We start from the raw sequence: 17,660 nt of genomic DNA, 5'->3' as shown, positions 1-17,660 counted from the left end.
GAGGGAAGAAAGAAAAGAAGTCAAGGGAGCTACGTTTTTGCAGGGGAGTAGATCACATGAGTATATGCATTTGTTAAAGTCCACTGAACTGTATTTAAATTTAACGATATTTAAAATCTGTGTATTTTATTGTAAAATTGAAAAATTCTAACTCAGTTTTTAAAAGTTTTCCTTAAAAGATCACAATACATACTACTTAACATCATTCAATTAGCAAAATTTAAAAGTCTGAAATATCAAGTATTAGACAGACTGTGAAACAACAGGATCGTACATGTTGGTAGCAGGAGGGTGAAATGGAACAAGCCCTTTGGAAATCAGCTGTATTATCTCTTTAAGTGAATCGGTCATTACCTAGACAGTGAATACACTCATAGGTGTATACCCAGGAGACTCCTGCACATGCTTCACAAGGGTTATGCAGGAAGTTTCACACAGCCCTATTGAAAACAGCAAACACCTTAAAAAAAAGATTCTTACCACTTAATCTCAGAACTAAGTTGAGCATGCTAATAAAGGATATCATGTTCAAATATTTTCAATTGGATTTTGTTTTAACAGGAACTCGGTTTTGGGCTAGCTCTGTGGCCTGGCGATTAAGGCAGCTGGAACCTACACGGCCAACCATGTGGTTAATATCCCAGACTCAGCAGCATGAAAATCACGCCAGACATGTGTGCATGCATACCCCAAATCCTGGCAAGATAGAGAAATGGAGAAAAAGGAATTGCGGGGTGACCATGCACTTCTGCACCCCATTTGTGGGTGCTTTCCCCTCTGTGTCTCTGTATTTCTCTCTCTAGTGAGTAAACACATCCACTGGCAAACAAACAAACAAAAACAGCCCTCAGATTTTAATGCCAGTCTTCCTTAAGTATGTGTCAGAGTAGAGCAACGCAAATTCCACCTTTAAACAGAAACGACGATGGAAAATTTAAAAAAACAATGGAAAATTTTAAAAAGTTTAAAAGTACTTTACTAAAAAACTAAAAACATGTTGCATATGTAGCTTTGTAATTAAAATATTTGCTTCCTGTTAAAATATACATAGGAAAAGGCATTTGGTATTGTCCTAAATTTTTCAGAAGCAATTCTTTCTTATTATAAAAAGCAAATGCAGACCAAGCCTCCAGTGGGACAGCTAAGTGCCACACACAGGAAGTCAGATCCCAGATGGGTGAATGTGGTTCAAATTCCAGCCCCAGTGGCTTAACAAACATGTGGGACAAGTGTGCTAGAATCCTGCCAGGCTGGAGAAACGGAGGAAAAAGGACTGGCATCTGGAGAGAAGAATGCTTTCTTCCCCTACCTCTCTCTAGTAAACCACACATATCTTCTGGCAATTAAAAAAAAAAAAAGCTTTAATAAAATAACTCACCTCAGGTTTATTGATATAAGCCACAGAGAAATGTCTACAGCGTAAATTCCATCTTAAGCAGAGACCTGAATTGGAAAAAGAAAAAAGATTTGGTAAATATGACTAAAGCTGAGTACAGAAGGTATTCTTTCAATAGGGGAACCCTAATTGATCACTTATTCCCTAAACTTTTGTGTTTCAGTTGTTCTTTAGAAATTTGTAGATTGTCAGGATGAGCAGATGGCGTGGTGATTATGTCGATGGACTCCTGTGCAGGCGATCACGGTTGGAGTCCCGGACCCGGTGACTTAAAACTCACGCTGGGCATGTGTGTGCCTGCGTACCCAAGATCCTGAGAGGAGAGTGGAGGAGACAGGATTGCAGCACAGCCATGCCCCCCTTGGGGATGCTTTCTCGCTTTCTGACTTTCTGTATTTGTCTCTCCAGCAAGTGCACTTGCCCTATAACAAAAAATTCTCTTAAAAAAAGGAAAAAAAGAGAAAGAAATTTGTAGACTGTCAAGACTTAAGAATGTCTGCTGGATTTTCTATTGCCTTTGATTATTTAATGTTGACAATTCTTTTTTTTAAATAATTACTTTACTCAAATTTATTTATTTATTTATGTATTTATTTATTTTAATTTGACCAGAGAGGGACAGAATGAGAGAGAGAAGGAAAGTGAGAAACCAAGCCACCAGGTCTGGGACTTGAACCACAGTTGGTATGTGGGATTCCAGTGCCTTTACCACCACGCCACCTGCCAGCCCCTAAGGTTGACAATTCTTGAAGAAAAATCATCAACACATGGAACTAGCAGGTGGTGTAATGGCTATATTGCTGGACTCCCATGTAGTTGACTGTGGTTCAAGTTCTGGACTCGGAGGCTTAAAACTTATGCCAGGTATGTGCATGCCCAAAAATCCCAAGACAAGAATGGAGAAGGGATTGTGGTGTGGTCTTCCCTCCTAGGGCATGATTTCTCGCTTTCTGTCTCTGTTTCTCTGTCTCTCCAGCAAGTGCGCATGCCCTATAGTAAAAATCTCTCTTAAAAAAAAAAAAATCATCACAATACTATAGTATCAGGAGAAAAAATTAATTTCCTTCACCACCTTAATTCTTCAATCTGATGGCTTTTTCTACAAGTCTGCATTCCCTATAAAACCATCATGATCACCTATCCTTATAAAAAAATACATAATTAAAAAATCTTGGGGCCAGCTACAGCACAGTGGTTTAAGTGCTAGGGATGAGGACTCGGATACCATGTGGCCCACTACAGTTGGAATCCTGGCCCTAATGGGCTGAAAACCACACTGAGTGTTCTGTCCACGCATGCCCTAAATCCTGAAAGGATGGAGTTATGGAGGGGAAAGGACTGCAGAGTGACTGTGCCCCATTGCAGGGGGACTGTCTCTCTCCTCTCCCTGAAGAACACTCGTACCCTCTGGCAACTTAATAAAAAAAAGAATTAAAAAATCTGGAAACATAAAAGTAAACCCAAAACACGTTTATAAAGCCCAAAAGGGGAAATTAGATAAAATGAATGTTTAATAAACGTGAAAAACATTTCTCTACATTGGCAGTGAAAATCAACTTAAATGAGGTGTCATCTTTCATCGATGAAGTCAGAGCTGTCATTCAAAGATGTTCGTCATCCGCACTGCTCCAGGCCTCCTTCCTAGAGCACTGGTAAGACGGCACTTCGTTCCCCTCTTCCCACTTAGCTGAAGCTACATGACTTGCTTTAGCTAGTGGGTCATTGGAAAGGTCATGATGTATTTTTCTGTTTTTTTTTTTTTCATGACTTTCCCAATGACCCACTACCAAATGTACACAGGTGTGATGTAAGATAACCCTAGGAATTAACTTTAGAAGCGAATATACAACTTGAAGTCCTACCCATTGTTGCAGAGATTATGGAAGCAACTGACCAGACAGAACTTCCAGTTAGGCTAGTTACTAAGACTCCAAAGAGAAAAAATCTCTGCTGATATGCATTAGAAAGGCAGCCTGAACAAGAAATAAACATTTCTGTATTAAGCAACTGAGATTTTTGGAGACTTTGTTAGTACAGCATAATCTAGGCTCTACCAACAACTATAAGTGATGATGTAATTTAGTAATAAAATTTACATTATAATTTTGTAGTATCACTCATTTTTGCATACTGCTCGTGGGAATATAAATTGGTAAGATCTTTCTGGAAAATGATTTTGCAGTACGCAACAAGAGCCATAAAAGTTCAAATCCATTTATCCAGCACACTCATCTTCCAGCAATCCATCCTAAATCAAAAATTCAAACAAAACTTTGTATCATTGCTTATTTAGGACTGTAAAGCAGTAGAAACAACCCAAATATCGCAATCATTAGCTAAATAAGTTAGACCGTTAAGGAATCATTAAAATTAGGTATGACAGGTGCTCGCTGACTGAGAGGGACTGTGAAGAGAATGCATCGGAGTGCCTGGGCTGCCTGCTCAGTCTCTCCACGCGCGCACTCCAGAACAGGGAAACTCTGCGATGGCAGGCAGCAGATCGGCCACTGCAGGAGCCAGCGGCCGCATGAAAGCACTGGCTGAAAAGGGACCTAACAGAAGCTTGCGACAGTGAGGGAAACGTTCGATATCTGGATGATGCCATTTAACAGGATGTATGCATTCGTCAAAACTCATCAAATGTACCACACACGAATCACACATTACTCAAGTCGGTTCTGACAGTAAAATAAAAATGCTTAATGACAGGAAAACGCTCGTGTATCAAGTAACTGGAATTATGTGAAATACATTTGCATAGAAAAAACTCAGCAATACCTACAACGTTAACAGTATTTCACTTTGCAGAAAGAATATATAGGTAATTTTACTTTTTCCATAGGTTCTGTACTTTCAAAATTCTCTAAATATGTATTTTTATGTTTACTTGGTGGTATTTTATTGAGAACCAGAGTTTGAATCCCAGAACAGCTTGAGGCTTTAATCATTTATTCATTCAATATTTACTGCATGCCTGAATGTACAAACGGCATCCTAAGTGGGAGAGGGATGCTTCCATACTTGGTGACTCAGCTAGGTGCGCCTTCCAGGGACCGCTATAGCTAGTCCAGGGACCAACTATCACCTGCAGGCCATACTTGTCTATGTATAGTCAGTACACTAGCAAATGAGGGTGGGCCGTGACCATTTATAAGAGCTGTCAGGGCCAGGCAACGTACAGCAGTGATGCAACTGGTTTGTGGGGTGCATGTGCACCCATGATGGGACTACAGATCCCAGGAACTGAGGCGTGGGGACTGCGTCAGGGGGTACCTATCATTATTTCTCTCTGCCTTTCTCTTTCATGAAACAAATAAATAAACTTTTAAAATACATCTCATTTCAGGACCAGCAGATGGTGTAATGGTTACATTGCTCGACTCCCAAGTGGTCGACTACGGTTCAAGTCTCAGACCTGGTGGCTTAAAACTCATGCTGAGGGCGTGTGTGTATATGCTCAAGATCCCGAGAGGAGACTGGAGAAGGGATTGCAGCATGGCATTCCCCTGGAAGGTGATTTCCCTTTTTCTCTCTCTCTGGCATGTGTACGTACCTATAAAAAAAAAAACTCTCAAAAAACAAACAAACAGGGAACCAGCAGTTAGCATAATGGCTATGTCGCTGGACTCCCACGTAGTTGATCGTGGTTCACGTCCCGGACCCAGTGGCTTAGAACTCACGCCGGGTGTGTGTGCGTGCGTGCCCAAGATCCCGAGAGGAGAATGGAGGAGAAGGGACTGTGGCGTGACCATCCCCCCTGGGGGGTGATTTCTCACTTTCTGTCTCTATGTCTCTCCCTGTCTGTCTGGCGAGCGCACGCGCTGTATAGCAAAAACCTCTCCTAAAAAACAAACAAACAAAAAAACACCTTATGTCAAGAGTATGTGCTGACAGGGGAATGGAGAAGAAGGGACTGCGGCATGGCCACCCCCCGGAGGGTGATTTCTCACTTTCTGTCTCTCTGTCTCTGTCTCTCCAGCAAGCCTACACACCCTATGGCAAAAAATTTTTTTTTTAAAAAAAATCAGAAAACTCATCTCTAACTTGTTTTAAAAAGTAGTTTGCATTAATTACTACTTGTTTACCTAATCTTACTGAAAATAAGCTTAAATTTTCTACAATGTTTAATAGTGAATATGTATTGGGTTGTCAGAAAAGTTATGAGGTATTTTTTTTTCTATGCAAAAATGCATCATGACTTTTCAGACAACCCAAAAGTATGTCTTTTGAATATACTATAATGTATGAATGTGTTTATATGGATTGTACACATAACTATTTGTTTAAATATTTTATGAGTTTTGAGCTTTTATTTACTTAAAGGATTAAGTTTTTACAACTATAAAGAGAATGAAATGTTTAAAATTCCTAAAAATTTGTACAAAATCATAAATGAAAGACAGTAAGTGATAAAGATGACAATGAAGAGAGAGCTCTAATTAGTTCAAGCAAACAGAATACCAGGTACACATAGTTAGTCCATTGTAATCAATAAGGAAGACTCTCGCATGGCAAATATGTTTCAATAGTGAGTATGGCAATTCAATACACTAGTAACAGAACTCCTCAACTTATCTTTACATACAAAGTCAAAAAACCCACAAAACACATAGAAGAGGCCAGTCTGGGAATGACTTTAAACCAATGAACACTGAGATCAATCACAATGTTTAACTGCAACTACATAATTTGTTGCTTTCTTAAGTCTGATTGATATTTGGACTTATATACTGTATTTGAAAAGTATAAATTTGCTCATAATTTACAATAAAATACAAATAAAGTGTGTCATTTAACTATAAACCACTAAGAAGTGCCAAAACACCGTGTTAGCTAATCAGACATTTTCCGTCACTGAGGCTCTAACACGGGGATATTTACGTGTGAATGGGTACAGATGTGAACTGTAGAGATGAGTAGGCTGCCCCAGACATCAGGGGGTTTTCAAGACACTTAGAAATGGAGGACATAATCTGAAACACAAACTTACAAGGAAGAGAAGGGTGAGTTCTCAGTCAGTATTAGCCGCTAGACCCTTGACAATATAACCTAGGAGTAGCCGATGAAGGTAAGATGAGGAAACTCCTTCAGGGCCGGTCTTGGTTTCTCAATTCTAGAAACCTTAAGTTCAGTAGTAAGTGTCTCCATCAACTACATCAGGGGTCAAACTACTTGGCGGCCATCTCCAGCCCACAGCCTCTTTGTGTCTGGCTCCTGAGCTAAGAATGGCGTTTAACATTTTTAAAGGGCTGCAAACAAATAGCAATATATGACAGAGCCAATACACAGCAACAGAACTTAAAATGTTTACTATCTGGTCATTTAAATAAAAAGTTCCATGACCTCTGACTTAAATAACTCATATGTCATTTACATAAAAAGTTCCATGACCTCTGACTTAAATAACTCACATGTAGATGAAATAGGTCTTAGTAATCAGAATGGGGAGGAAGCTCTTAAGGCTGTTCTGTCACACTAAGAAGGAGGTGACTGAGGCCCAGGAGTCCCAGCCTTCCTGGGCTAAGTCTCCTGGGTGCAATGTGCGACACATCCCATCAAAACCCAGGCTCCCCTTCCCTTTAGCTGGGAATAAGAGAAGTACGCAGAGTAGGCACGCCCGCCTCCCTCTTGCCACTGAACACTCCCTACACACAACTCATCAGCTCAACAGAGTGAGCTGCTCATCATCTCACCATTCATTCAGCTTGGCATCAAGGGTCGCTTCCTCTGTTGCCAGCTATCCCCCCCACTCTATTCCACGTTCTCCAAACTAAGCAAATGAATCTACTTGTGTTCCTGAAAAAGTACCTTGTTATTTTCATCCTGAGGACCCTGGTTTTCATGGTTTCTCTATGGACAGTGCTCCCTCCCCCGCTTACCTAAACGTTTACCATTCCTCAAGGCCCAACTCAACATCCATGGTACTTTCCTTTTTTGGAGAGATTTTTGCTATAGGGCGCGTGCACTCACCAGAAAGGCAGAGAGAGACAGAGAGACAGAAAGCGAGAAATCACCCCCCGGGGGGATGGCCACGCCGCAATCCCCTTCTCCATTCTCCTCTCGGGATCTTGGGCACGCACGCACACGAGCCCGGCATGAGTTTAAGCCACCAGGATTTGAACTGCGGTCGACTACATGGGAGTCCAGTGACACAGCCATTCTGCTAGCTGCCGGCCCCATGATAATGAACATCCGTGATACTTTTAAGAAGCTTATAATCAATAGGAAACAGAGTTTAGGTACACACACACATACACACACACACACACACACACACACACACACACAGGAAAATATCCTTAGAGCTGACCCAAGCAAAATACTAGAGAAAGTCTAAGAGGTAAAATGCCATTTCTGGAGGAAATGCTTAGCTAAGGCTTTGGCAAAGCCTTCAAAGAAAATATGAAAAGAGGAAAGAATCAGGGGCAGTTGGGCGGTGGAAATGGAAGGAACAGAGCTACAAGGGAGACAATTTGTTACAGTGGGGATTCTCTTTCCAGTGGCGACATACAGGATTTCTCAGTTTCAGGTACCTAGGCCACATGATATTGAATAAGAAGTTACCAATCACCATGGATTTAATATACTAATTAGGTAATCAATATTCAAAGTAGACAGTCTACTCTCAAGACTTCAGAGAGCTCTCGTGAACATATGCATATAACACACTTGCAAAACCAAATATAAATTTTGTGCATTTAAGGCTGAATTCTGTTATTTTCATAAAAGCAGGGACATCAAAGGGGCTGAGTTTTCACTTTATGATCATTTTGGTTTCTTTTTTACTGTGTACTTTTGTCCTGTGAACAGTAACTTTTGACATTCTGTTCCAAACCTAGAGTATATTAGATACAATCGAAACAGGTACTGAATTAATAATATTGAAATATGATACACATTTCACTCAAACACTCCTTCCTACTTAGAATAAAAGGAGTAGGGAGAAGTGACAGTAACTGAAAGTGTTGTAAAGGGCCAGCTGGTGGCACGATGGTACAATACAACGCTCTGGATGCTGGACCATACAGGAGGGCCCCGGGCTTGCGTTCTGAGGCTGCCCTGGTCACGCTGCAGGTGTGTCTACGTCTGCCTGGGAGCCAGGCCGGCTGAGACTGGTGGTGGACTGCGGCGTGAGGCTCCTGCTAGAAGTGCCAGTCTCTTTGTCTCTTTCTCTCTCAGACAGAAGAAATAAAAATAAACTTTTAAAGAAATGAAACCATCGGAACCAGCAGTTAGCGAAATGGCTATGTCGCTGGACTCCCACGTAGTCGACCGCGGTTCGTGTCCCGGACCCGGTGGCTTAAAACTCACGCCGGGCGCGTGTGCGTGCGTGCCCAAGATCCCGAGAGGAGAATGGAGAAGGGATTGCGGCGTGACCATCCCCCCTGGGGGGTGATTTCTCGCTTTCTGTCTCTATGTCTCTCTCTCTCTGTCTGGCGAGCGCACGCGCCCTACAGTGAAAATCTCTCCAAAAAAAAAAAAAGAAATGAAACCATCGAAAAACTTAAACCAGCATGACAAAACCATTTTTGAAGCAAATAGTCTATTTACAAGTAACTTTTATTATAGCCTTTGTGTATATAATACTAAACATACACACACCCCAAGACAGTCATTTTTACTAAATACAGCTTGAGGGAGAGAAAACTCATATAATTTGATACTAGAAAACGCCACTTGCTCACCTGCGTTTTCTATATAATTCCTAGTGCATAGAGCATGCTTTTATATCATTCATTGAACTGAGCAGTCTGAGAAAATGTTTTCTCCTCCACAGGATTTTACTATATTTCAGAGGTATGAGTCATCCACTGGGAATAAAAGCGGAACATACACCACTACAAATGCCTGACATATTTCAAGAGTTCTCTGAGCTGAGAAGAGATACCCATAGACTTCCCTAATTGCCAAGAATAAGAAGATACACTGTTTCACTGTTGTTGATCTGCTATATTTAGACGGCTCTGAATTGGATGATTGGACCATGTACAAATGCAGCCTTGAAGGGGTCTGCATACTTGCTCCTGACAGTGTGGAAACAAAAGCTCCTATTCAGATAAACGATGACAGGCGAGAGGAATCTGACAGGCCAGTAATTTACTGCATTTTCCGCACATCTGAATTTGTAGGCCTCCATAGCCATTAAGCAAAATTAGCTTCATGATGTCAGCCAAAAGGCCTCATGGGCAACAGTTTTATGTCATTAAAAAAACTACCATCCTCAATCTGTTTGAATTTGTGTTTGCTCATTAAAAGCTTCTCAGTGAATGAGGAGAGAGATTTTAATTGCATTTTTGCTCTATCAATGTTCAGTATCGCCCTGAACTATAATACAACAAATTCCTGTTCTCTCCTCATGTCTAAAACAGTTTAGGTATGCTTAAAGAAACTAAGTATCAGACAATTTAGTAGTTTTCTTACCAAAAATGGAGCAATTTCAAAATTATCAATGTGATGGTAATGTAGATTTAGCCAGTTTAAAACACGAGTGTCAGAATGACAGCTTCGTCCTCTGCTTGTTCGTCGTAAGTCCACTGTCCCCACACTCCCGTGTCTTTGCAAATGCTGTTCCTCTGTGCTTATTTAGACTCTCTTTCTCAAAATTATCTGGTAAAGTTGTACTTTCCAAGAAAAGACTCACGCAACTGTTCCCCTGTGTACCTGCTACATACTTCCATAAGCGTGGCTCAGTCTGAGTCTGAGAAGGACTTACCCCCTTGAAACTCTTCCTCATGTCAGAGACCGTAAGCCCCCTGCGGGCAGACACTCCTCGGAGAGGTAATACCCAGTGGTGACACACCAGCCCATCCAAAGGGCTGCACTTATGTGCCATACGGAGATATTCCTGTAAGTTATTTGGTAAACTGTCACTGCCCCAACTCTACCAGCCTTGAGGTGCCTGCTAGTGGCTCAATCCCCCTGCTACCACGACACAGCAACCAAAGCTGGGACCCTGTCACGGAAGTGGGAGGGTCACCTCGATTCACCAGTCATTGTATTGACTGAAAAAGCCTCCGGACTTCACACCTGCCTCTTTGTACCCAAAGCATAGGATACTGCCTACAACAAATTTAATTTTTTGTCAAAATAATGAAGATATATCAGCCCTGTTAATGGCCCACTGTCAGTGGGAATCCTGTCAAAACTATGCAATGACTGAATTGTCAAGAAAAATCCAAACCATGATTTGAAAAATGAGAAAAATGGTCAAGTTCTGCCTATTTTCTGTTTGTCTTCAGTCTCTGATAAAATAGGCAATTTGATAATGCGGCACTTTACAGAGCATCTGATCCTTTTTTTTTTTTAAGTTTAAAGACAAAACTCCTAAGGCCAGTAAGTGGCATGCAGGTTAAGGCACTGGATCTCACATAGCTGGCTTTGCAGTTCAAATCCCAGACCCCATGGCTTGGGAATCACTCAAGGTGTGTGTGCATGTGACCAAAATCCCGAGACAAGAATGGAGAAGAAGGGACTGCAGCATGGCCATCCCCTCTCAGGGGTGACTGTATTCACTTTCCCTCTCTCTGTTTCTCTCCGGTGAGCTCACATGCCCTACAGCAAAAAACGAAAATAAAACCCAACCAAGTTCCTATAAGACCACAGTCTCCATAACAATATCACAAACGGTGATCACTAAACCTCAGTTATTATCTCAGACAGGAAGACAAGCTATCACTAAGGAAGAACACAGTGATTAATTCAAATGGGGAGGAAAGGAAAGAATGAGAACAGTCAGTTAATTATAAATGGCATGTCTAATTACAGATTTTGCTAGGGGCTTCAGATACTTCTAATTAGTTTTACTTGGTATATTAATTATAAATAGGACACCATGAGAGAATTTTCTAATCACAGGAATTTACAGAGTACGTAAAATCAGAGTTTAAGTTATCTTTATGATTTAATAATTAAATATTCACTAATGTATGATAATTATTTTGGAAGTCATCAGTAAAATACGTATCACACTAAAATCGAGTTAGTTAGAACATTACAAAGGTGGTGACAGAATCGTTTAAAAACCCGTAAGGGGGAGCCAGACGCTGGCGCAGTGGTAAAGCACGGTTCTCAGAGAAGTGGAGCACACGGGATGTCTCCAGGTTCACTTCCAGAGACCTCCCTGAGTACTCCGGGTGGGCGTGTGCCTGTGACCTCGGAGGGGCTGGCGCTGGGCTGGGGCTGGGTGGGGGTGCTGGGACCCTGTTGGGGGTGCTGCCTCTCTCTCTTATGAAAGAAAGAAAGGAGGAAAGGAAGGAAGGAAGGAAGGAAGGAAGAAAGAGAGAAAGAAAGAAAGAAAGAAAGAAAGAAAGAAAGACCCTCAAAAAAATACATAAAGGGCCAAGTGTATAGCTGAAAGAAGAATGAATAGGTAGCTTTAGCAATAAAAATTCTGAACTTATAATCACCTAACAATCTTTTTAAGCTACTTACTTTCCAATAGAAAAGTCATCTTTCAGTGATGTTCCAGAGTTTCAGAGTGCCATAAGATTAAAATGTTAAAAGTAACAACGGAAGGGAAGAATGGCAGCAAGAGAATTGATCTAATTTCAACACTGTGCTATTCATTTAACATCCACCTTCAGCAAAACAATGCTGTGCTATATACCATGTGCATGAAAAGTCTAGAAGGTGACAAAAATCTCAAACAAGAATCACTGTGTATTTATCTTAGACAAATTAAGTAAGACTATCCTGATTTGAAAAAAAAAAAAAAAGAAAGTTAGCAAATAGAAAAATAAAGACCATAATATATTTTAATAAAAGCTTTTAAGCCCTAAATAAACTTAATTTAAAGCAATCATAAGTTGTCTCGCCAATTGGCACAACCACATGAGCTGACCGTTCTCCCTGCTGCTTCCCAGGTCCAGGGGACCTGCACGTGAAGCTCTTTACTGAGACACGGTTCTGAGTACGCCTTCCCTGGCAGGAAGCTCCTCTCCGTAATATGACCAAAGACACATGACCTCTCTCCTAAAGAAGCTTTTACATCCAAAAGGATATCCTCTCTATCCTGAACAGCCTCTTTCTGGAAATATTTTCAATCTAGCTACCTCCACAGCAAATCTGAAGGACCAGTCTTTCTGTTTCTACTGGTTTTCTGAATTGAGTATTATTATTCAACCAGCATAGGAACCAGACACAATGAGAACACCTTAGAGTGCAAACATAATTTTCATTTTGAAAACACAAGCACGCTTTGCAAAGATGAAGCCATTTGCAAAGAATTTTTTAAAGGTTTTATTATATGAGTTATATACTATTTTTTATTTTGAAGAAGTCATGCCTTTAGCAATGCCCACCTTGTTGGTGAATGCCTGGAATAACTTTCCATATTCCATCTACTGTATCAGCCACTAATTCAGAAACTGGTGGCTCGACTCCTTTACTAGACCTAGCAAAATTTACTGAAGTTAGAATGCAAAGACCATGCATGGTATTTTTTTTTCCTGGCACAAGATGCCTATGAAATCGGGCAAACTGAAATCATGGGCAACCTTTTCTCCCCATTATAATAAACAACTGGTCTATAGTTTGAGTATTTTACACACGAGCTTAAAAACAGAAATCAGGGCCAGCAGGTGATGTGAAGGTTAAGGTGTTGGATGCCACATGGCCAGCTATAAGGTCTGATCAAGTCCTGGACCCGGTGACTTGAAAATCATGCCAGGCATGTGGGCATGCGTGCCCAAGATCCTAGAGGAGACTGGGGAAGGGATGGTGGTGTGGCCATCTCCTTTGGCTTACGATTTTTCACTTTTCCTCTCTCTCTGACTCTGGCAAGCACACACACCCAATAGTAAAATTAGAGAAAAAGAACAGTTATATTTCATAAAACTATCAACATAAGCTTCTAAGGACTATGCTGATTCTGTATAGCAACAGTATGTATGTCAGATAAAAAGTAAGCAACAAAGTAAATTTGTAATTCTTCTATCACATGTGAAAAGGCCAGTCAAAAAATAGTTTTATGAAGCATTTAATTTCTTTAACCATTAAAAGCTATCTCCCTTCCTTTGACATATATGAACAATGCACGTCATAAGCAAAGGTTTAATGGAATGGTCCACAGAAATTCCTGCTTCTGATACAGTATAGAACCCAACAATTCAGCTGCCAAAAATCTTGATATTCAAGCTATTATTTACACATTATAAATCACATTTAATTAGAGTTTGTAATTTGTTACATTATGAGGTTATTGGAAAATAACAAAACTTTCCCCTTGCTGATATTCTAATACATTTTTAACTCTACTATGCACTATAAATTTATAACAATAACACTTTATGTCTTAGTGGTTTTGGAATGCCAATACTATTGCATATTTTATTTGTTGAACTAAATAAATCCTTTTTCAAAAATCACATTGCCAATTCTCCTTGGCTCTGGAAAATAGACATGTCAAAACCTCAACTGGAAAGCAAATAAATCAAGATACATTTGAAATGTTATTAAATGATCCTGCAGACCAAACTGAGGTCAGACTACAAAAAGACCCTCAATCTCTGCTACTAAGGAGAATTCTGTTGATTCGTTCACATACCAGTCACAGAAAAGAGGTACTCAGCATGTTCGTAGCCAAGCACGAACACGCTTGCTGAGAGAAACTGTGAAAGCCCTAGGGTTTTACCCCTCCCACCCTCCCAACCCACCTCTCTTGGCCTACAAGAAACAACTGTTGCTCAGCTGGGACTGTTTTTAACTGATTTATTTTTAAAGACCAGTATCTGCTTAAATGGGACTTGCCTAAAAGCACTGCAGTCCTCTCCAATGGGATTCTAAATTACACTGGCAATGAATTACTGTTCAGTTAGGTAACAAGAAAGAGGAAAAAGGCAACTTATAATAGTGCTGAAAATCTGAGGTACTACAAACATTTTCTCCAATGACATAAAAGTCGAATAAAATGTAGTTTAAATGGAAGCTCAAAGATTTGGGGGTATTCACAGCAAGATCTTCCTATTAAGGAACAAAATTATCTAGCAGTACTTCTGAGAGGTTCCTAAAGTAGCATTCTCAATGGAATTCAAAGCCCTAAGAGAATGTGAGTCACTTCTGAAGAGCTCACTGAAGAACAAAATGTAAAAGACTTCAAGTATTAAGATAAGAAAAAAGTTTAAAAAAAAAAAAAAAAACACCCTATACATACTAAGTTGCACATAACTTCACAAAAATACCACCTATCTAACATCCTCATTCTTCCAATTCTGCACCCTCTGGGAAGAACAGCATAGGTGGAACTGTCAGGGTTCCCCAAATCCGAAGTATGCAGATCCAGAAGTCTCCTGTGACTATCTTGCGAGTGCACGTCCAGCGCTGTTCACTGCCAGTACGAGGCTCACCCAACACTGGACTGCAGCAGTGAGGACTGATCAGGCCCACAACCTTCATAAGAGATTTAATCAGCTTTGGAAAGGGGCCAGAGGCTCTTGTAGGAAGAAACCTTTCCATTTGTAGCAGCACTTGCTTAGAAGATACCAAAACTAAATGCAGGGCTGGCAGGTGGAGTGGTGATTAAAGCACCGGACTCCCACATGGCTGACCATGGTTCAAGTCCTGGACCTGGCGGCTTGCTTTCTCACTTTCCCTTTCTCTCTCTGGTCAAATTTGAAATAATAAAATAAAATAAATAATTAGAAAAAAAACTAAATGCTATTTCACTACAATGAGATCTATTTTAACCAATCATACACTGATCTATGAACATTTTTAATTAGGGTAACTATCATTTATACCCTCACCCCTACTCTATTCTAGTACTAAAACCTACACTTTCCTTCCTCCACAATTCTCAGTGAATTTCCTTGCTTTATATCCTTGCCTAGTAATTAAAGGAAACTCAGTTTTGTCTTGTCTTACCTGCTAGCTCCACCGATCTTTATCATATTCCTCGAAATACTGACTTTCCAAGAAGACTTTCATGTCCTCTTCCTCCCTCAAAAGCAAGTCGATCCTGGCCTGGGAGCTAGCGCAGGTCAATACCACGGTCTGACCTAGCAAGCAGTACTCCAGGCTGGGAGAGCTAGTAGATCTGACTGATGACCAGGTCAGGATCTGGAGTACCTGAGAACCTGCCCGACAACGAGAGTCGGCACTTCAGGCAGAACAGCAGCCTTCTGCGCACTGAATGGTGCGAGTGTGACGATGCGAGGTAGGACAGAGCCCATTTTTACTAACTCATCTTCCTGTTTTCTCATATAGACATAGTTCACTACTGTCAAGGACATAAGAGAAAATCAATTAAGAAACAACTGCCTGCCCTTTAAAGACAGGCATTCCCTACTATTCCAAATGGCAGGCGAAGAGGTGTGTTGCTTAGAATCCCTGGCACGCCACTTTTCCCATCTGAGACTGCCTGCCTTTAATTACATCATCTTTTTTTTTTTCCTTTAAGAGAAAATTTTTGCTATAGGGAGTGTGCACTCGCTGGAGAGACAGAGACAGAAAGCAAGAAATCACCCCCTCAGGGGGGATGGCCATGTTACAGTCCCTTCTCTTCCATTCTCCTCTTGGGATTTTGGGGATGCACACACATGCGCCTGGCGCAAGTTTTAAGCTGCCAGGTCTGGGACTTGAACCCCAGTTGACTTCGTGGGAGTCCAGCAACATAACCATTATGCCATCGGCTGGTCCCAATCATCGTCTTTTATGAGGGAATTACAGAATGAACACTCTTAGCCAAATTGAAACATAGAAAGTTTTACTTGGAAAATACGAATTAATGACATGACTGCCGTATCTGATCAGACTCAGTTCCCCAGCACACCCCAAGCTTCCCTCTCCCTCTTCACAGAGCATACCCTCGTGGTTCTGTGGGGCTCACACAGACCACAGAACATTACTGCGGATTTGTAATTAAGGGAGTAAACATGAAGAAAAGTGTGTTTTAAAAGACTGATAACATGACAAGACAATCTCGGACCGCTGTTGGGAGACAACGGAAGCAAGAAAGCCAATTCGACATTCGACAGTAACTGGTCGATAAAGAACAGGGCAAGGACGGGCCAGCAGATGGCACAGAGGCTAAGGCGGCAGGATCCCATTTGGCCGACCGTGTGGTTCGAGTCTCGGAACAAACGCAGGATGCATGTGCGTGTGTACCCAAAATCCCGAGAGATGAAGGGAGGAGAGGGGCCTGTCACGTAACCATAGCCCTGGGGGGTGATTTCTCATTTTCTTTCTATACGTGTCTCTCTGTCTCTGGTGAGCACACGTGTCCTACAGAAAACCTAGAATAATAATAATTAGGTGATGTCTCTAGGAATGTTAAAGAGCAGAATCTGAGATAACCCGGAAGCTTCACCTTTCCTACTACAAAATCAGTTTATCTGGGAAATGGGTGGGTACAAGTACCTTTTTCCCAATTTGTCTGATGGACAAAGGGCCTGAGAAGTACCTGTGAAGGATAAGGTCATCGTTTCCCACCCAGGTTTGTGTGCTTGAAATTCAACCGCCAGGAAGATCATCCTTTTCAGTTACATCACTCTACTCTCCCAGCATTTTGTCCCAAAATACCCCAAAAGGAGCAGTTTCGGAAGTACTTAGCCATTACTGCTGTCTTGGTGACAATTAGCTTGCTTTCTCCAGGCGCACCCAGCTCCAGCCTACGCCATCAGCCTCCCCACATCCCCTCAACTCCGGCCTTGATGAAAAGGACCAAGGCAAAAACAACACTCCTTTGTCAAAAATCTTAGGAAGATGATGTCAATCCCAAACCCAGGGAATGCCCACTGCAATAGAGGTACCAAAATGAGCGTTAGTTCCAAGTACTGTGTTCCCTATAGCACAGCTGTTTTTCTCTTCTATTTTGTCTAAGAATCCTCAGTATCCCTTCTATTTCTCTCTCAGTTTTGAGTGCACATTTGGAATATGGCTAATAGCATCTTAAAGGGGAACCCAATGAGATTAAATACGTGACCCTGAATGGGCCAATCTGACCCAAAGAAATGAACTTTTATGAATATTTATGATGCTTGTAAAACAAAAGAAAAAAAAAGAACTTCACTTAATGTGTTCGTGGTATCTATTTAGAAAATGTGTTTATAAACCAGCCTCTGAAACAATCAAAAGGTTGAAATGCAATACCAGTTCATATAATTATTTTAAACAATGATATCCACACTGTAATAAGAAATATCTGCCTTGAGGGAAAAAAAAGATCAGAGTTAAAACTTGCTTTATTTGATTTCATATTCCTTTGATTTTTTTTTTTTTTTTTTGGTTGGGAAATGTGAAAAGATACATCAAAATCTAATACTTGTTT

General features: G+C 40.9%; 1 protein-coding gene and 1 pseudogene across 1 annotated transcript in view; both read right to left on the bottom strand.

Moving 5' to 3' along the window:
• LOC102479368 (ATP-binding cassette sub-family F member 2 pseudogene) overlaps positions 1 to 10,229 on the bottom strand; it is a 34,253-nt pseudogene extending 24,024 nt beyond the window's left edge.
• PEAK1 (pseudopodium enriched atypical kinase 1) overlaps positions 1 to 17,660 on the bottom strand; it is a 248,378-nt gene that overhangs the window by 197,877 nt on the left and 32,841 nt on the right. The window contains exon 3 of the mRNA XM_027768913.1: positions 1,379 to 1,443. The gene's annotated coding sequence lies outside the window, so the exon portion shown is untranslated. The remainder of the gene's footprint in view (positions 1 to 1,378; positions 1,444 to 17,660) is intronic.

The sequence above is a fragment of the Tupaia chinensis genome, unplaced genomic scaffold (genome assembly GCF_000334495.1).
Source record: "Tupaia chinensis unplaced genomic scaffold, TupChi_1.0 Scaffold000078_1, whole genome shotgun sequence".
Lineage (NCBI taxonomy): Eukaryota > Metazoa > Chordata > Mammalia > Scandentia > Tupaiidae > Tupaia > Tupaia belangeri.
Note: the sequence above shows the minus strand (reverse complement) of the source record. Positions and strands in the feature narration are given on the sequence as shown.